The sequence below is a fragment of the Zootoca vivipara genome, chromosome 14 (assembly GCF_965207765.1).
Source record: "Zootoca vivipara chromosome 14, rZooViv2.hap1.1, whole genome shotgun sequence".
Taxonomy (NCBI): domain Eukaryota; kingdom Metazoa; phylum Chordata; class Lepidosauria; order Squamata; family Lacertidae; genus Zootoca; species Zootoca vivipara.
Window position 1 is genome coordinate 32111023 of NC_142597.1, and position 21035 is coordinate 32132057.

General features: G+C 47.2%; 1 protein-coding gene across 2 annotated transcripts in view; it reads right to left on the bottom strand.

Moving 5' to 3' along the window:
- Positions 1-20736, bottom strand: part of RFFL (ring finger and FYVE like domain containing E3 ubiquitin protein ligase) — a 38559-nt gene extending 17823 nt beyond the window's left edge. Inside the window, exon 1 of one of the 2 annotated variants that reach the window (XM_035138872.3) lies at positions 20597-20736. The gene's annotated coding sequence lies outside the window, so the exon portion shown is untranslated. Of the gene's footprint in view, positions 1-18481; positions 18551-20596 lie in introns of those variants that run through there. The other variant, XM_088658043.1, reaches the window with a different exon arrangement.
- Between the last annotated feature and the right edge of the window lie 299 nt (positions 20737-21035).

Consider the following 21035-nt stretch of genomic DNA (forward strand, 5'->3'; position numbering starts at 1 on the left):
GATGTTTTGGACTACAATTCCCATCTTCCCCGACCACTGGTCCTGTTAGCTAGGGATGGTGGGAGTTGTGGGCCAAAACATCTGGAGGGCCGTAGTTTGGGGGTGCCTGGCTTAGGTTCTGCTTGTGGGTTCCCCCCCCCCCCCCCGGAATCTAGTTGGCTACTGTGTGAACAAGATGCTGGGCTAGATAGACCATCGGCCTAATTCTTTTTATCTTCTTAAGTACTCCAATGTCATAACTGAATACTAAAGAGCTTTTGACGTGGATGTTAGCTGCAGCTGGATTTAAAGAGCCCAGCAATGGAAACCCTTGAAAAATCTACATTTGCCTTTGCAGTTTAAGAACTCGTGGGACTTCGGCTGTTGCATAAAAAAGTCACACTGAAACTGCATGTTCCAAGGGGATATAAAATAATAATAATAATAATAATAATAATAATAATAATAATAATAATATACCACCCCATACCCGCAGGTCTCAGGGTGGTTCAGAGAAATCAGAATATAAAACCACAAAATACATAATCAAAATAAACAACAACAACCAAATAGCCGCCACCACCCCCCAACACATTTTTAAAGGGCATAGGATATCAATCAAATCAACCAAAAACCTGGTTAAAGAGGAACATTATTGCCTGGCACTTAAAGGTCCACAGACGGGGAGCCACTGCAGAAAAGGAATGGAGGATGCTATTATGTCATCTGGTGGGATTTTATTTCCTATGTTCAGACTTAGATGCTCCACATTCACCAGCCACACAGCTCAGTAAATATGGATGCATCAATTCATATTTGTGTGTCCCCATTTATTGCTCTTAAGATTTATTGCTTGCTTGCTTTGTATATGGTATGATGTAATTCCTTGACATTGCACTTTTGGGTTGCCAGTAAAGCTTACAAAATTTGAAGAAGAAAAAGTGCTCCAACGGGTTGTTCGGGGAATGATTTGGCGAAGTCCCTCTTTCATTCGGGCTCAGGAAAAGCAAGGGAACTCCCGCCAGGCACAAAGAAGCCTGCCTCCTCCCCCCCCCCCCAAGACACTGCCATTGCTTCAGCAACTATCCCAATAGTGCTTGGGAAACTGCCCGAAAGCGTTTGCTAATGAGGGATAAGCTGGCAAGACCCATTGACAGGTCTAGCAGGCGCTATTGCAAAAAAAAGTGATGGTTACTTCGGAACTGATGGCTGAACCAAAGTTAACAGAGCTCAGTAAATCCCACTGGGAGGACTCAAAGAAGTGGGGAGCTTCAGCAGCTATACTACACACACAATTGGTGGCCAGATGTTCAGAACTGCAAAATCAGTGTCAGGGGTGCTCACATTCGAAACTAGGATGTTCCAGGGTGCAGAGCAAGCTTCTTTTCTGCTGCTCCAGAGGGTAGGAACCAAGCTCATAGCTTCAAATGACAAGGAAGGAGATTCTGACTAAACGTTAGGAAGAACTTTCTGATAGTTAGAGTTGTTTGACAGTGGAACTGACTCCCTTGGAAGGTGGTGGGCTCTCCTTCATTGGAGGTTTCTGAACAGAGGTTGGGTGCCCATCTGTCAAGGTTCTTTTAACTGCGATTCCTGCACTGCCAGGAGTTAGACTGGGTGGCCCTTGGGGTCCCTTCCAACTTTACAATTCTATTATTCTAAGCTGCTACAAAGGCCTTTGCCAACCTATGCGCCTTCCAGATGTTTTCGGGGTACAACTCCGGTCACCCCAGCCAGCACAGCCATGATCCCAGCAGACTCAGCATCACTGAGTGGTGCTGACTGGGGACAATGGGAACTGTATCCCCGAAATATCTGGAGGGCATCTAGGCCAGGCAAAAGCTGGTGTAAACAAGGCGTTTAATGACAATATATATAATTAAAGGGCTGCCCCCAAATTCTTAAATTGCCACCAGAGAGGTGAAAAAGAAAAACGACACCCAGAATGAGGGAGAGAATTTCTCTGGGGAAGAATCTGTTACCTTTTCGGCAGGAAAAGGGATGTATTTTAAGATTTAGTATGATTACACTGTGTTGTATCTGCATTGTTTGTGAGCTGCCTTGGGGTGTCTTTTGTGCCTGAAAGGTGGCGTATAAATATTAACATTAACCACTTTAGAAGACAGCAGAGATTAAAACCTAGCAATCTCTCTCTGTGTGTGTGTGTGTGTGTGTGTGTGTTTTGTCTCACTCGCTGGAACATCACCTTGTCGGGGTGAGTGGGCTTGCACATTCCTATGACCCTTGTGTGCAAAGCCATCAGGAGTCTCGTACTCCCAGCTGGGTCACCCAAGGTGCTAAGGTCAAAGGGAAGGAGCTAGACCAGGCACCTCCAAACTCGGCCCTCCAGATGTTTTGGGACTACAACTCCCATCATCCCTAGCTAAGAGGACCAGTGGTCAGGGATGATGGGAATTGTAGTCCCAAAACAGCTGGAGGGCCAAGTTTGGGGATGCCTGAGCTAGACAAAGAACAATCCAATAAGTCCCCAACGGCAGAACAGGCAGATGCTAACAAGCGGTATGTTATAACGGCTGTGAAGGCAGACGAAGGCTGCAACAGATAAGAATCTACCGGTCTCTGCGTTGGTCGGTGTGCACTGATCTACACACATAAAACAAATTCACACACATACATCTTCCAAAAACCCTTCCCAAACCCAAACCCAAAAAAGTCCCATGGCGATTGACAAATGGTAACTGGGGCAGGAACATGAAATATAGAAGCCCCTAGTCATGAACTGGCACATGGGCGGTGAATACAGATTCAGTCGTTCTGACTCAAGGAATGAGGCAGTTGAGCAGATCGGCAGCTGTATCCACGATTGAGCAGCCCTTTTTAGGATCCACTCTGCTCACCCCAAAAAAGGGGAGGGGCTAGAAAAGGTGCCCTAACCATGGTCTGTCTCCCTTTTCCCCTGACTGAATTACCACACCCAGTTGGGTCACCATCCAGCGGTCGTAAAAGACAACTGAACTTTGGAACATGGAACATATGGACTTTGTTGGATAATACAGATAATGAGCGTCCCAAACACAGAACCGCCATCATTGCAAGAGAGCTATGACGTTTTAATACTGATATTGCAGTGCTTCAAGAAACTGAAAGAGCAGGAAAGGGACAACTGAAGGAAGAAAAAGGAGGCTACACATTCTATTGGAAAAGGTTTTTTTAAAACAAGAACATTGAATGCATGGGGTAGGCTTCGCTATCAAAAACAATCTCGTGAAGCTCTTGTTAGAAGTCCCTACCAGCATTAATGAGCGACTTTCAACCCTTCAAATAAAACTCACCAAAAACCAACAGGCTACTATTCTAAGTGTTTATGCATCAACACTGGATGCCCACGAAGAAGTGACTGACACTTTCCAATGTCACACCATTGAGTTGGATTTGTGGTGCTGCAGAGGGGTTTGTTTTGTGCTTGCTAGTGCAGCACAATGACATGGACTTTGAAGATGCTCAACTCAGGACGAAAGGGAGAAATGAAGAGGAAGGCACGCTTGGCAAACCCTCACCGTGATCAACCTCCGCCCGGAAACCTACCGGTATATCTCCACTGTGGAAGGATGTGTGGATCCAGAATTGGCCTCCACAGTCACTTACGGACTCCCTGTTTAGACCATGCTCATGGAAGACAATCTTACTCTGCTACGAGTGATCGCCAAAGAAGAAGTGTGTGTTTTTTGTACCTTGTACCAAGTTTGTTTTCTGCCAGCAAACAGCCACACTCTCCCATCCTAATATTCATTTCCTGAAACTTGGAAAAATCCTGGCAGGGTTGTTTAGAGAAACTCTTCTTTCAAAGTTTGGGGTTTTTGCTTTTTTTAAAAGGCATAATGTTCCACAGTGGTCCAGTTCTCAAAGCACTGAGTCAGTAGTGAAAGTTATAGCAAGGAAATAGTTTTTTCATTTCTTTTTTTTTTTTGTTGGGGAAGACCAAATATACAAAAGGTCAGATGACTCACCCAGCACAGCACAGGAAGCTAAGAATTTGGGCGAGAAATGGTAACAAGACCCAGAGTCCAAGGCTTAAGGAGTTCAGAAATAAACCTATCCACAGCCTGGACCAGCCTTCCCCACTCTGGCACAACTCCCATCAGATGGACATACGATGCTGAGAACCCAGGCCAAGCGGGCTGGGGTTGATGGAAGTTGTAGTCCAAAACACCTGGAGAGCACCTGTTTGGGAAAGGTTGGCCTAGACCAGGCATCCCCAAACTGCAGCCCTCCAGATGTTTTGGCCTACAACTCCCATGATCCCTAGCTAACAGGACCAGTGGTCGGGGAAGGTGGGAATTGTAGTCCAAAACATCTGGAGGGCCGAAGTTTGGGGATGCCTGGCCTAGACTACTCTGCTGACGTCTCCCTCCCCAGTTCTCTGAGAACAGCCTTTTGCTCCACTGCTCAGCCTGCATGACCTAGGTAAAGGTAAAGGTAAAGGGACCCCTGACCATTAGGTCCAGTCGTGACCGACTCTGGGGTTGCGCGCTCATCTCGCATTATTGGCTGAGGGAGCCGGCATATAGCTTCCAGGTCATGTGGCCAGCATGACAAAGCCGCTTCTGGCAAACCAGAGCAGCACATGGAAACGCCGTTTACCTTCCCGCTGTAGCGGTTCCTATTTATCTACTTGCATTTTGACGTGCTTTCGAACTGCTAGGTTGGCAGGAGCTGGGACCAAGCAACGGGAGCTCACCCCGTCACAGGGATTCGAACCGCCGACCTTCTGATCAGCAAGCCCTAGGCTCAGTGGTTTAACCACAGCTGCATAAAGCAATTTTTCTGGGCAGCTTTTGCACCATTGGAAATGCTGTTGAGGCAAGGTCAGGAAGAAAGAGTGCAGATAAACGAATGGAATCCTTATTGCTGCTAGTAAGTATTCACCAGCAGAATTATATCACCAGCGAAGAGATAAACATTGTTTGGAATTGCTGCTCCCTCATCTACTGCGTCTGCCTGGACCCAAGACTGCTATGCTTTCCTCGCACTGTTCATGAGCATTTGCTGTATCCACGTGGAGTTTGATCACAAGGAGTTTTTCCCCTGCTGGAATTAGGGTGACTCAGCATCGCAGGGACAGTGTGAGTTACAAATTAACAAGGAAAAGGTATCTCTTAACCAGGTCAGAGGAAGCCCGACAAATTGCTGTAAGACACCTCCTTAATTCTCACACACCTCACGGGACAGCCCCTTTCAACACATCCTCCAAATTTTTAGAATATGAATCACTCTGCTGCTTAAAAATATTCCCATCCAGCACAGCCCTTTTGCAGGCTGGCCGCTATGAGTAGGTTTTCTATAATACAAAAGCAAACTCACCCCTGGGATGCCCTGGGAATTCTGTGTGCAGTTCTGGTCGCCTCACCTCAAAAAGGTTATTGCAGAGTTGGGAAAGGTTCGTAAAAGAGCAAGGATCAGGCAAGCTCATGGTGCAGAGGGCTATCAAAGGTTACTAGCCACAATGGCTATGCTCTGCCTCCACGGTTGGAGGCAGCAATGCTTCTGTTGCTGGAAACCACAGGAGAGGAGACAGCTCTTGTGTTCAAATCCTCATTTGCTTGGCCACTGTGAGAGCAAGATGCCGAGCTAGATGGGCCACTGGCCTGATCCAGCAGGCTCTCCTTAAACATTCTAAGAAGCCAAAAGCTCAGTGCAGCTCTGAAATCAGTGCTTGAAAACAAAGCAGTTTTGAAAGTTCACCGTCTTAATTCAAAACAGTGTCCAGTCATATCCAAACACAGAGGAAAACCTGCTCCTTAATGTCAGGCACTGCAGTGTTGGGTTACGATATCTTAAGCAGTGTCCTAAGGCACAGCGAACCAACAACCCTGTGAGGTAGGACAGCACTAGCCACATCTTTTGTGCCATGGAAATCCTGCATCCCTTTCCCTATGTGACACCTACACAGGTGGTGGGAAGGCAGAGAAGGGAAGAGAGGAAGAAAGGGATGCCTGTTGCTACTGAGCAACCCTACAGGGTAAGGGCTGGAGTGGGATGGCACGGATCTGGGCCTTGCTGTCATCTTAAGTTTAGCACCTGAGAATGCTCTGTAAATAGGGTATCAAGCAGAAGCCTAGCTGGAGGTGGGTGAGTGAGCTGGTTGTAGATAAAAGCTTAAGGCTGTCCAGAATTTTTTTTGCAACTAATTGCTGGTTGGGGATTAGTTGTGCTATCTGTGTGGTTGGTGGGAATGCTGGAGAGTGAGGTTTGTATGCGGAAGACTGTTGAGGATGCATTCGAGAGAGGTTTCCCACAGGCATCTGGCTGGCCACTATGAGAACAGGGTCCTGGACTGGGTGGGCCGTTGGCCTGATCCAGCAAGCTCTTAATTTCTTCTGCAAGCGCAGCAAGCCAGAGGAGGAGATTCCAAGTTAAATGGAGCACAACTCAGCACAGACCAACCATGTAGAATACCATGCTTACTGTTCCCATAAATGCAGAGCTGCTTATTATCCGCATACATAAATGCCTGCATCTGCTCCTTGTATGCTTTCCTCCACCAAAGCAGACTCTTTATGAGAATTCTTTGCCAACCAGAACAGATTGTCCTGAGACAAAGGTCCCGGTTTACGCAAGTGGGTATGAAACAACCCAGGAGAACAGAAGGACGGCCGGCCATAAAAGGGAGCATTCGGGGTGGGGGAGAATATGCTTCACTGCTTACGGTATTTTACACAAATGGTTGAGACTCAGGTCTGCTAATTCCCACACACCAACCTCTTCCCAATGAAAAGAGGTGTTCATCCAGGCTAAGCCATATATAGCAGATAGATAGATAGATAGATAGATAGATAGATAGATAGATAGATAGATAGATTTTCTTACAGGAAGTATTCTATCTATCTATCTATCTATCTAAGTGAAGAACAAGAATACATAAAAAGAAAGGAAAACCATGAAACAAGTTTCCAAAGCATAATAAAAAATCATAAACTAAGATTACAAAGCACACAGATCCTTGGTTGTAGATTTTATGAGCTGCAACCTGTGCACTTGTTTATTTAAAAAATACAGTAATTTTAAAGAACATGCAGCTTGCAATACTAAAGGCCAAGCTAGATGCAGAAGCAGAAGTAGCCTGTCAAAACTAGGGAGCCCCCAACTGCCTATGAAGGCAGGAGCAGCAGGGAGAATGCTGAACCCTTGCCTCCCCCTCCATGCAGATTTTTTTATTTTCCCCTGGTTGGCAGCCAGTAACAGCAGTATAGTAGGAGTAGCACATAAGAACCTAAAAAGAGCCTCCTGGATCAGGCCAATGGGCCATCTAGTCCAGCAACCTGTTCTCACAGAGACCAACCAGATGGCCCAATGGGAATCCACAAGCAGGATCCAAGCACAAGAGCCCTCTCCCCTCCTGTGGCTTCCAACAACTGGGTTTCAGAAGCACTGCTGCCTCCAACTGTGGAAGCAGAGCCCTTTGGAATTTCAGACTCCAAGGCATCCTCAACCACTGCCATAGCTGCCAAGTTATCCCTTTTTAAAAGGGATTTTCCCTTATGCTGAATAGGCTTCCTCGCGAGAAAAGGGAAAACTTGGCAGCTATGACCACTGCCCATGCTAGCTGGAGCTGACGGAAGTTGGAGTCCGACAAAATTAAGATGGCACTAGGTTGAGCAAGGCTAAGATCAGCCTTTGGTCTGATCCAGCTATGATTAATTAGATAATTTGCAGGACACATGCCTATCAGCAGCTATTAAGCACAAGGACCAAGGAATGGGGTCTTCAAATTCAGAGGCAGTCGATCTCACTATTGGACTCTGAGGATATACAGATGAGGGTTACCTTCATGCTTTAATGGCAGGCTTCCCAGAAGTGTCTGGTGGGCAATCACATTATATTTACTGGATTTGCCCAGGGCAGGGGAAAAAAACCAACAACAACAACTTTAAAACAAATTAGAAACAAACAGGATCTCCTCACAACTGACAACATTCATCTTTCAGATGCCAGATGCCAAAAGGGGGGGGAAATTCATCATGTGCTGCGTTCTGGGTACAGCCATTAAAAAATTCACTTGCACACCTCAGACTTGTTAAACTGCAAAACAGTCCCTCTGGCACACCCATGTTTATCTAGCGTGAAAAGGGGTGGTGGGATCCAAGCATTTTGCAAACAAGCCTAGGTCACCCTCACTTCCCACAAAACCTCAGCACTGGTCAATTTTGAAAGCCATGAAGGACAATTCAAAACGTCATACTGGCAAACTGTTTGCAGACAGTTTGTGCCTTTTGCCTTAAGATAAACAGTCCTGTTGGCTTGAGTGGTCACAGAGGGCTCCTTTCAGAATCTCCCACAACTGGGAACAGCTGGAACATAGAGCAAGGAACCCTCCAGGCATGCATGCACAGCCAGCTAACCCGCTGCTTTCTTATCTACCAAAACAAGCCTTCATGAAAAGCCTCTCTGCAGCCAGGCATCATTTTGGTCATCACACCCACCCTACAAATTAAGAAGAGTCAACTTTATCAACCGCTCCTGGGGTTTCAGGTGCTCCTTGTTCTCAAAGCTAGAAACCTGCTGAGATGCATCTTCTGCAGGCATCCCCAAACTGCGGCCCTCCAGATGTTTTGGCCTACAACTTCCATGATCCCTAGCTATCAGGACCAGTGGTCGGGGATGATGGGAATTGTAGTCCAAAACATCTGGAGGGCCGAAGTTTGGGGATGCCTGATCTTATGCAATACAGCAGGCATAGGCAACCTTGGCTCTCCAGATATTTTGGAACTACCAACTCCCATGATCCCTGACCCACTGGCCCTGTTAGCTAGGGATCATGGGAGTTGTAGTTCCAAAACATCTGGAGAGCCAAGGTTGCCTATGCCTGCAATACAGTGATAGCCAAACGACTTTGCATAGAAATAGGGGCATAGCTCAGGGATAGAGCATCCCTGGCTTTGCAGGCAAAAGGACCCAAATTCAATCCCGGGAAACTCCAGAGGCCAGACATGTGGGGGACCTTTTCTTAGGTCCATCTGCCACCTCCCCTGAAGTAGGGGGGTGGACTCTATCAGAGAGGGTAAAAAGCCAGCAGTGTGAAGGTAGGAGGCAGCATCCCTCTGACTATCAGTTGCTATGAAATGCTAGTGCTGTTACACACTGCTCTTCCTTGCAGGCTTCCCAGAGACATTGCTGGCCATCGTGAGAAAAGCTTGCTGGGCGAGGGCCAGATGCCAAGGAATAGATCAGTGGTTCCAAAAGTGGGCAGTACTCATGGGCATAGCCAGGATTTTTGTTACGGAGGCAGGGCTTGGTTGAGAGGGGCAGGACTTTTGTTGGGAGGGCAGAACCGGCGTGATTGGTCAGTTAGTTAAGTATTTCTATTGTTTTATTTGATTTAGGGGAGGCAGCTGCCCATGGCAGTACCATCTTCTGGGGGTGCTAAGGAGCAAGAGGGCGCCAGGGGGTGCTGGAGGTATAAATGGGTTTAAGGACTTGAATAGCTGATATCATTGGATCAACTTCATCAATTTTGTTGTATTTTTTTAAAAAAAATCCAATAAACTCTATCCATATTTCAGTTCTTAATTCTTTTCTAATTGACTTCCTTCGTCCTCAACGCAAGCCTAATTTCATATTTGGTAAACTGTTTCTTTCTCATTTCCTTTTTCCTACTTTTCGCTATATTTTATAAGTTTACACCATATTTTGTTTTGCAAAAATTACTCAAAGCAAGTCCAGGTATTGATTTCAGGACACTGCTTTTTTAGATTTTCCCCATTCTTTTTGGAATTTTTGTTTAGATTGTCCCATAATTGTATCCGTCATTTTGGCCAGTTCAAAGTAATCAAATAATTTATCTTGCCACTCTTTTTTTGTTGGCGCTCTCTCTTTGTTCCAATTTTTTGCAATTAAGATTCTCGCTGCCAATGTTGCAAACAGGAATATTCTCTTATTTTCACTTGCAATGTTGGAGTCTAATATGTGAGACACAGAAACGAAGAAGAAAAGGGCTCAAGGTGATATGCATGATACAAGACCCATCCTGGCAAGAGGGGGGGGGGCGGGGAGGCAAGCAAGAAGCAACAGTTGATGAGGGCAACTCTGTACAGTATAGGGAATGCTGATGAGTGATTGCTTCTAGGGGGCTGTGGCTTACAGTAGCAACATCGGAACCCAGTTCAGATCCAGCACACTCATGCTTTGCACACAGAAACAGACTAGGGTTCAATATCTGGCAACACTTGTTGAAAAATAATTACGTCAGGTACCAAGACTGGATTCTAATTCTCAGTGTGGAGTAGCTGTTAAGAGTGTCAGACCAGGACCTGGGAGATCAGGGTTTGAATCCTCACTTGTAGCTCACTAGGTGCCCCTTGGGCCAGGAGCTGCCTCTCACCCTAACCTACCTCATATGTTGTTGTAGGGTGTAAACCCTGGCATATTCAGTTAAATGGTGGCAGGGATTGAAAGACACCTCTTTTTCTTTCTTGGGGGAAGGACTATAGCTCAGTGGTAGAGTGTCTGCCTTACAAGCACAAGGTCCCAGGTTCAATCCCCACCAGCATCTCCAGCTAGGAATGGGAGAGATTCCTGTCTGAAACTGAGGAGACACTGCTGGCCAGTGTTAGTCTACACTGCACTGTAGATCAGGGGTCCCCAAACTAAGGCCTGGGGGCCGGATGCGGCCCAATCGCCTTCTAAATCCGGCCCGTGGACGGTCCAGGAATCAGCATGTTTTTACATGAATAGAATGTGTCCTTTTTATTTAAAATGCATCTCTGGGTTATTTGTGGGGCCTGCCTGGTGTTTTTACATGAGTAGAATGTGTCCTTTTATTTAAAATGCATCTCTGGGTTATTTGTGAGGCATAGGAATTCGCTTTTTGTTTTTCTTTTCAAAATATAGTCCAGCTCCCCACAAGGTCTGAGGGACAGTGGATCGGCCCCCTGCTGAAAAAGTTTGCTGACCCCTGCTGTAGACAAAGGTTAGCAGGTGTATTTTTCAATGGATCCAGGGACACTTTTCAACTTCAGTAGGAATGATAGGATTTTGTATGGGGACTGATTTGTAAATCCGGGGACTGTCCCCGGGAAACAGGGACATCTGGTAACCTTACTGTAGACAATATACTGACCTAGATGGAGCAATGGGCTGACTTGGGATAAGGCAGCTTCCTGTGTTCCTTTGTTCTCTCTCTCTGCCCACAGGCCTCGGAGGGCCATCTTGGGCTATCTTGTAGAAGTGACCGCACTAATGACTTCCAACTTTGAGGGTTTTAGAAGGGGATTAGGCTAATTAATAAGAGATAGGGCCAGCAAAATAAGGGCTTATTTGGAATAAAGCAGTTTGATGTGTTCAAGGCAACATGATAGTCATCTTAAGTATGAGATAATCTTAAAATATTGTTGCACGCCACCCCAATCTCCGAGCTGTGTGAGATTCCAGGAGTTCCAGGCACTTAGCCATGGTTTGTGTTTCTTTCAGAAATTAGCCACAGCAGGGATTGTGGTGTCTTTTCGATATGATCTCTCCTCTTCAGGGAGGGGAGACTTTGCGGGCTGGACCCGCTCTACGCGCCAGACAGGGAGGCTTGTTCGGCCCCCTGCTTCACCTATACCTGCTGCCGCGCTCGGACCCCTGGCTGGCCAATAGGGCCAGCTCATAGGCGGGGTTTACCTGCTTTAAAAGAGCGCGGCAGCCTCCGTATCTTCCCTTTCTGCTGCACCTTAACGGATCTTCTTTGTCACTGAATCTTCACTGGATCTCCGTCGTTGGAATCACCGCGTGGTGCAGGAGCTGTGTACTGGGGGAGATGCCTTTTTCTCTTGTCTTTTCTTTAGGTGCTGGCTTCGGCAGGGGACCTGCGGCCTTCTGCCGCTTCAGCCGCCGCCGCTTCTCCCACCGCCGCCTGGACCGCCGCTCCCACTGCTCCCCCTGGCACCATGGACCAGCTAGCCGTGAGGTCACTTTGGAGCACAGCTGATCGCGCTCCCTTTGCCGCGGCCGCACCGTCGCCGGATCTTTGGGCACCACCGCTCTCCTTTTGAGGGCCGCCCACCTTGCTTTTTACTGCGGCCACCTCCGAGGCTAACCCTTCTCTACCCACTAACTCAAATACCATGTGTCACTGTGTCTTTATTTCTCGCGGGGGGCGAGAGCGCCGCAATCCCAGAGTCGTCTGCGACTGGACCTAACGGTCAGGGGTACCTTTACCTTTACCTTTACAACCTCAGTCCAGATGGAGCAATTGTAGAGCATTGATACCCTACTAGGGTCTTAAGGGCAGCACTGGATTCAACAGACAGCAAAAAGCCATTCTCTGTGTCTCTTAGTTCCAGCCTGTCATGCCCAGCTCACATAGAGTTCTGCCCCTCCCTCTCCTTCTTACTGCTAAGGACCTTCCCCCAGCCTACCATACTACACCCAGCAAAGGAGCCCCCCTCCCCTTGCCTGACAGTCTTGCCCTCTGATGGCTTCCTGGATGGGCCATCAGCAGCTTTTGTCCCCTGCTAATGGCCCATCCAGCTAGCTCTGCAGAGCTGACTTGGCTACTTAGCATAACTAAATCTAGGGGTTTTAGTTATGAAAGAAGTGTTCATGCACACGAAAGAAGAAGTGTGCATGCACACGAAAGCTCATACCAAAATAAAAACTTAATTGGTCTTTAAGGTGCTACTGAAGGATTTTTTTATTTTAAATTTAGGGGGTTTCAGTGCTTGGTAAAGTTTAATCAGATCTGACTCTTACTAAATCCAGGAATTATGGGGAGGATCTGGCATCCAGCAATTTAGGGGGATCTGCCCCCCCTAAAACCCACAACAATATCTAAATTATGATACAAGCTTGTGGGTGTAAAAAAAAAAAAAAGGAAAATATACAACTGGATGGGATGACAGGTGGAGAGACAAGCATCAAGACCTGCTCTTAGATTCCAAGGCAATTCAGATGGGGCTAGCAAGGTTCGGATCAGCAAAGGATGTCACACTTGAAAGTGACCGCATCATCAGATTCGGCTCCAGGAGAACCACCTCTTGCTGTTTCATAAGCAGGGCACATCACAGACTCTTTCCAGACATGCCAAAGCTAAGAATCCAATGCTTCTGTGTACTGCCACAAGAGCATGACAATTTAAAGCAAGGATCAACCCAGTTTATAGCTCAGGTGAGTGAGGTCAGAGAGGCAAATGAAAGCGGCAGAACGGGTGGGATGAAATTACCGTAGAGGAGGAGGACCCTAATTTTCGAGGTTTTCTTCCACTTCCCATGAATTCCTTGTTCACTCTTCCATTTGCTTGTTGAAATCATTGTTGTTGAGCAAGCACCCCATTTCAAAAAGGGCACAGGAGAAGCTGGTGCTACATCTACTTTAGTATCACTCACACCGACTGGCAGCAGCTCTCCAGGGTTTCCCAGCCCTACCTGAAGAGTCAGTGGTGGTGTGGTGGTTAGAGTGTTGGGCTAGGACTTGGGAGACCAGGGTTCAAAGCCACGACTTGGTCATGAAGCTCACTGGGCAACTTTGGGGGCCAGTCACAGCCTCTCAGCCTAACCTCACAGGGTTGTTGGGGAGATTAAATGAGGCAAGGAGAACTATGTATGTCACCTCCAGCTCTTTGGGAGGAAAAGTGGGGTATAAAATCAATAAAAAGAGGTGCCAGGAATCAAGCCTTGCTCCTTCTGCATCCACAGCAGGTGCTCTGTCCCTGAACTACCGGTCTGTCCCAAAATAAATTGCCTGGGTAAATAAAATTGTATGTGTGTGAGAGCACACATGCAGTACCTAAAAGGTTGTCATCATAGATCTGATTCAATGCAAACTGTAAGCAACTGTTACCACATCTATGTTCTCTAAAATGTCTTGTCATGTGCCTGGTTATACACACAGCAAACAGTAGCAGAAGTACTTGGTCACCCACCCCAAAAATATTTATTTAGAACACTGGTACTCCGCTCTTCAGTCAAAAAGGCTCCCAGAGCGGCTTATATACAATCAAAACAAGACAGTCCCTACCCACAGGCTTACAATCTAAAAATAAACATGACACACAAGGGAAAAGGGTGAGGGAGGGAAGAGGAAAATAAAAATCACAACTCAGGCACCAATTTCTAAACAGTTGTTCCTGTAATGACCAGCCAGCACAGTTCGGGGTCAGGAGGTGCCAAATGGAGCTGGGCCTTCAGCAAAGCTCTAACTGAGATGGAGAGATGGAACGGCAGCCTTCCAAAATGAGGAAGTTATTTAAGTTTTAAAGAAGACCCATCAACAACATGCAGCAACAAGAAGAGAGGAAGTGTACAGCCTGCTCCCTGCTGCCACAAGCCCCTTTACCTTTCAGGAAACCCATTAAATTGTATGGGATTGCAGTGTTCCAGCCCCAGAGGTAGCAAACAAGTATGCAGCACAGCAATTACAGACACAACAAGGCTCCTGAGCCTGTTTCTCCAGAGCAATTAAGTCATTATCCACTGTCAGTGCTACATTGGCCCACATAGCCATTATGTTCCCATTGTTATCAAGAGGAGGGTCCAAACCATGTTGATTCCTGTGCTTCCTGCTCTTCATTTTGCCCCACAGAAGCTATGTAGGAAGCTGTCTTATACCGAATCAGGCTGGTTTTGTCTACACCAACTGGCAGCAGCTCTCCAGGGTTTTAGGCAAGGGAGAATCTCAGCCCTAGTGAAGACGCCACTAGGGACTGAACCTGGAAGCTTCTGCATGCACAGTAGATGCTCTTCCCTTTAGGATCCCCTGCTTTACCCATTAAAATGAACAAGCAAGACTGAACCAGAGGCTGAATGCTGACCTTAGCTGGAGCCTGGCAACATGCCACCGTCTTCTGGGCTGTTGAAGATAACTTCAAGTAAACAAACACCGTATTTTCCAATCCAAAGCCCAGCAAGAGAGACCGCTGAAACCCAAACACCATTTCCTCTTGTTCCTTATTTATGTTCAGCAGGAACAGGAGAAAGGACAAAGGCGCAGTGTGTGCATTAAACGGTCCCGGGGGCAAGGCCCACGCCAAAACACCACCAGTAGCAGCAGCAGCATGCACTTCTACACGTAAACATGTTCAGTTTCACAGCAAATTACAGGTGTGTGTTCGGTTCCGGATAAAAAGCTGCTGCACACCAGCTTAACAGTGGAGAACATGCCTCGATGCTGCTTTGACAGATGGGCAAGTACACCATAAGGAATAAAGTGCACAGCTACTGCGCACTTATGATCGGCTGCACTAGCGTTAGATACAGTTATTGAAACAGGGAAAGCACTTCTGTCGGAGGCGTCTTGTGTCCACACATCTTTATAGCAAGTATTAAATGCAATGAGAAAGGGGCTCAGGCAAACTCTAAGGGCCCATGCAACATTATTATGGATTTGAAGAGTTGGAAGGGACCCAAAGCATCATCTAGTTGAACCCCCTTATCATTAGAGCCATCAGTGTGCTTCACAGAAATACATGCAGAAAGGTCCCTGCCCTGAGAAGGATGCAATCAGAAATTCAGCACAGTGGGGAAATCAGAAGAACAAAGGAAAGCAGGATGGTATGGCTGGAGAATCACAGACAGCGATGTTTCAAGATAAGGGCAGACAGAGAAAAGGAGGGGGGTGGCTGCAGCTAGGCCCCAGAGGGCTTTGAAACCAAGGACAAAGAAATTGTGATGGATTTAGTAGTGGATAAGAAGCTGATGTAAGGATTTAAGGAAGAACATTATTGAGTGAATACTTCTATGACTTGAGCCCTTAGCCATAACAAAGTATAGCATTGGCTATGTGCCAGCACATCACTTATTTTTCCCAAACCAGGAAGCATTAGGATCCCGCTCAACAGCGCAACTTATAGCAGGGCCATGAACAAATTCAACCATGAGGTTTTGATAGTGGCAGGAGAGATAAAGCCATTTCACACCTGACTTATAGGTTAGCAAGCAATTTTTTAAAAAATCGTTTTTCAAGAGTCAGCCCATTGTCCAAAGCCCCTCCAAACATTTCCTCTTCACAGCCTGCAACAGTGGGCAACTGAAAAGAGGAAGGTCTACACCTTGATTTATACTGTGATGAACAGAAGCAGGACTTTAATACAATTTATATACTGCTTGATTGTGAAAAAAAGAAAAAAAAGCTCAAAACAGTATACAAAAAAAAAGTAAAACAATAAAATTATCAGGAAAACACAACTACTTCAAACTTTAAAAATAAATAAAACTGATGCTAAAACAGATTAAAAAACATGTCAATATTCTACATATCTAGGCAGGCTTGTTTTTAGGAGGTGCCAAATAGTGAATAGTGTGGGTGCTTATATGGGATCTCACAGAAGTTCCCATTGATGATCAAAGAACAGTGTAAATTCCCTTCCACAGAACTTACCCAACTCACACGGATATCCTTTATTCCCAACATACTTAGGTCTTCCATATGTTTTGAGACTACAACTCTTATCAGCCCCAGACAGCAGCCCACATTTCCAGTCTACATTGCCACACACTGAGTTCCAGCACTCACAGCAAACAATATTTACCACTCTGTGCTGACTCATAGGGCACACACTTCTCTGAGCTGCCACTGCGCATTACTACTAAAAACTGAAAGCAGAGCACGCATTTTAGTTCTCAATCTGCTCCCAAAACGGAAAGTGCCGTTTCCTCTGAAGAAGTGTGCAACGAAAGGTGTTGGCACCAACTCAACTTAAGATGCGTTCACACCCGGACTTTATTTCAGCAGTCTTGGCTCCTGTACTTAAGCACTGCCCATAAAACAGGACATTTTGCCACAAGCGTCTGAGGACAAGATGGAGGGCCCTCAACCAAATGCCAGCAAAGGGGAAGTCTCATCCAGGCACCCAAGGGGAGCAACGTGGCATGGGGGAGGTGTACAACAGGCCTGTGGCACACCCAGCTTTGATTTCCAACAAAGAAGAATGGGCAGAGGTTCAGGAGGAATGGGAGCAGCCCCCTCTCCAGTATCTGCCGCCTGAGGCAATTGCCTCAGTTAGTCTAATGATAGGGCCGGCCTTGAGAGTTAATGGGATAGGTAACAAGGATAGTACAGAAGAAAAAATGGCTGCTGGAAAGGACATTTACACTGGTGCTGTTTGTAGGACCATGTGATTTCATCTTGCATTAATAGCCATGGTAAGGATTTCCCATAACATACCAAATCCTATCCATGGCCTGTTTTTAAGAAGAGTTGGCCAACACCACAGCAAAACACTGGACACACCCACAAGAGGGATCGGGGTGCAATTACATTCGTGGTCATCTGTACTTCTACAGTTTTCCCTGCTCTGCCAACCGGACAAAACATTCTCAAAACCATCCACAACCCAGCCCCCGTTTTAAGTGACCCCAACAAATATTCCCAACCAAACCCCTTCAAATTTTTAAACAGAGACTGGATGGCTGTCAAGGATTCCTTAGCTGTGATTCCTGTATTATAGTGGTACCTCTACTTACGAATAACTCTACTTACGAATAACTCTACTTACGAATAACTCTACTTACAAATGGAGCTCCGTCCACCATCTTGGATGTGGTTTAGATAGGATTTTTTCTACTTACGAATTTTTAGATAGGGTTGCTTCTACTTATGAATTTTTTCTCCCAATGCATTCTTATGGGATTCGACTTACAAATTTTTTTAACTTACGAATGTGCGTTTGGAACGCATTAAATTCGTAAGTAGAGGTACCATTGTATAAGTATTGAACTAAATGACCCTTGGGGTCCCTTCCAGTCCCTTCCAACTCTACAATTCTATGATTATACTAAGGTGAATAGCTCAGTTGGTAGAGCATGATCCTCTTTATCAAGGGTCCAAACCCCACATTGGGCAGAAGATTTCTGCATTGCAGGAGGTTGATCTAGATCAGGCATGTCAAACCTGCGACCCTCCAGATGTTTTGGCCTACAACTCCCATGATCCCTAGCTAGCAGGACCAGTGGTTGGGAAGATGGGAATTGTAGTCCAAAACATCTGGAGGGCCGCAGGTTTGACATGTCTGATCTAGATAACCCTCACGGTCCCTTCCAACTTTACAGTCCTATGATTCTATGGCTCTCCTTAACTACAGGTTTTTAAACAGAGTTTAGATAGTCATCCGTCAGGGATTCTTAAGCTGTGATTCCAGCACTGCAGGGAGTTGCACTAGATCAGAGTTCAAGGAAGCATTCCAGACAGGGGAAAACACTGGAGGAGGGTGCAAGGCAGGGCCAGTGAGGGGCGGGGCCTGGGAAGAGGGGGCAGGGCTTTGGGAGAGTTCCCAGAGAGCCGTATGCATGAGACTCTCCATCCCTCTCCTATAGCTGCAACTCTGCCCCAAAGATTCTCCACTGCCACCTGCCAACCTAAAAAAAATCACCTCTCTAAAGAAGCAACAGCCACCTCCCTTCAACTTCTTGCTGCTGCTCCAATTAACCTCCCTGCCCTACTAACAACCTCCTCATTGCCGCTCCCAAAATCTTAGCCCTACAAATTCTACTTCCTCTCTTCCCCCAAACCATGGTATCTCCAAAGTGGAAATATTATTATTATCTCCAGTTTTATATCATTTATATCTCACCTGTCCTCCAGGCAGCACATGGCTCTTCCTGCTCCTCATTTTATCCTCACAACACTCCTGTGGGGTAGGTTAGCCTATAGGAGACATCAACCAGCCCCGAGTTGACCCAGTGAGCTTTGTGACAGATTGGGGGGGGGAATGAACCCAGTTCTCCTCATCCCTGGAATTGCTAACCGCTAGGCCTCTCTGACCATCTTTCCAACCACCAGAGAGGGTCACACACACACAAAATTAGCTACCTTCAGAAGGCAAAGCAAGCACTTCCTCAGTTGTTCCAAGGGGCAGAGCTGGAATCTCAACGCTGAAACGGTTGGGACTGATTTCAGCTAAGCATTAGTGGAACAGGCTACCTTAGAAGGTGGGGGGTGAGATTGGACACCACTCCATGAAGCTGTGGTACGCTATATTATGAGAACAGTAGCTCCATGGGAGAGTACCTGCTTGGCTTGCAGAGGCCCCAGGTTCATTCCTCAACCTCTCCAGGTAGGGCTGGGAAAGAGTCCCCTGTCTGAAACCCTGCAGAGCTGCTTCCAGCCTGCACGGACAATATTGAGGGAGATGGACCAACAGTCTGACTCAGTAGAAGACATCTTCCTATGTTCCTAGGAAGGGATATAACTCAGTAGCACAGAGCATCTGCTCTTCATGCATGTTCAATGCCCAGTGGGATCTCCAGGGTAGCACTGAAATTCCCCTCTGCCTGAAAACCTGGAGAGCTGCTGCCAGTCAGTGTCAACAATGCTGAGCTAGATAGACAAAAGGGTCTGACTTGGTATAAGGCAGGCATCCCCAAACTGCGGCCCTCCAGATGTTTTGTCCTACAACTCCCATGATCCCTAGCTAACAGGACCAGTGGTTGGGGAAGATGGGAATTGTAGTCCAAAACATCTGGAGGGCCGAAGTTTGGGGATGCCTGGTATAAGGTCACTGAAGATCAGAGGAAAATGCTGTCTACACTGACTGGCAGGCAGGATTCTTTCCCCAGCCCTACCTGAAGGTGCCAACGGAGACTGGACCTGGGACCTTCTGCATGCAAAGCACGTGTTCTACCACTGAGATACAGCCCTTCCCCTGGCCTACACTGAAGAGGATGCTGGACTAGACTGTACTCCTCTATCAGTTAGGTGCTTCCTACTGTCATCCCATGCACAGGCACCCAGCCCTGTGAACTCTGATGCCCCCCATCCAAAACAAACCTTCCCAGCAAGATACCTTTCAAAGCAAAAGCTAGACACCAATCTCTGTCCCCAGCCCCAACTTTGCTGCACCCATAGAATCTACTCAACTGCCTCCCCACCACCCAAAACCCAGGGCTCCAATTAAGAAACAGCCTCCCCTCTGCTTTCCCTGCTCCATGAACACCCAGACCCTCTTTCAAAACAAGAGCCAGTGCTCAACAACAAACACACACCCCTCTCATGCTCTACCTTCTGAGCGATCTACTTTGCAACCCCATCGATTCCACACTTCCTCTCACCACCAGACAAACTGGATCTCTCTTTAAAAAGAAGTATGGTGTAATGGTTAGAGTGCTGGAATAGAACTACCAGGAGGCCAGGCTTCAAATCCTCCCACTTGGTCATGAGGCTCATTGGGTCAGCATCTCTTAGCCTAAGCTACCTCACAGGGTTGTTGCGACGATAAAATGCGGAGGGAGAGAACTATGTCCACCACCTTCAACTGCCTTGGAAGAAAATATGGTATATAAATGTAATGATAATGATGATGATAATGATAATAGTAGTATTAGTAGTAATAATAAGCCTCCCTCACCTCAGGAGTCTCTGCCCCCCAACCAACTTACCTTGCTCTCATTAAGAAGCAGGTCCCCCACCCCCTATATTATTACCCTATAAAGTCCACATTTCCTCACCACCAGCAACACTGGGTTCCATTAAGGAAAAGGCTCTCTCCATTAAGCTTCTGCCACTAACAGACCCCCCAAAAAGAAGCCACACCCCCTTATTTCTTCCCACACTCCAGCCCCATAGCTGCCCCCCCCAAAAAAAACAATCTCTCTTTCATAGCCCGGCAGGCACCGCCTCCTCCCCCGTGCCACGCTTTCCGTTGCCCCCCTCCTTCTACCTTCGGGACAAGGGAGGGGCCCCTGCTTACCTCCGCGGCACTTCCTCCTTCGCCGAAGGCCGGGCTGCGACTGACTGAGCCAGATGGAGAAGTGGGCGGGCCGCCGGCACGGCTCCGCCCCCTCCGGCCGCCTGGCCTCCCTGGGCAGCGCCGCTCGCTCCCATGGCAACGGGTGGGGAGAGAGGGAGGCGGGGCAGCGTTGGGGAAGAGCGGAAAGCCCAGTCGGGTTTCCGTCTCCGCCCCCTCCCCTCTATGGTTGGGATGAGATAAGGCGGCCAAGCAGAGCGCCATAGAGACGAACTATGTCTGGGGGCTAGAGGGACCGACAAGCGGACGCCCGCGCGCCTCGCTGCTCCCTAGCGGAGCGTAGGCTGAAAGTCGTCACGAGACAGAAAACAAACCACGAGTTCGAATCTCGCTTTGGTTGGTGGGGCGGACTATAAAAATTCCTTTTCAGCATTTTTTTAAT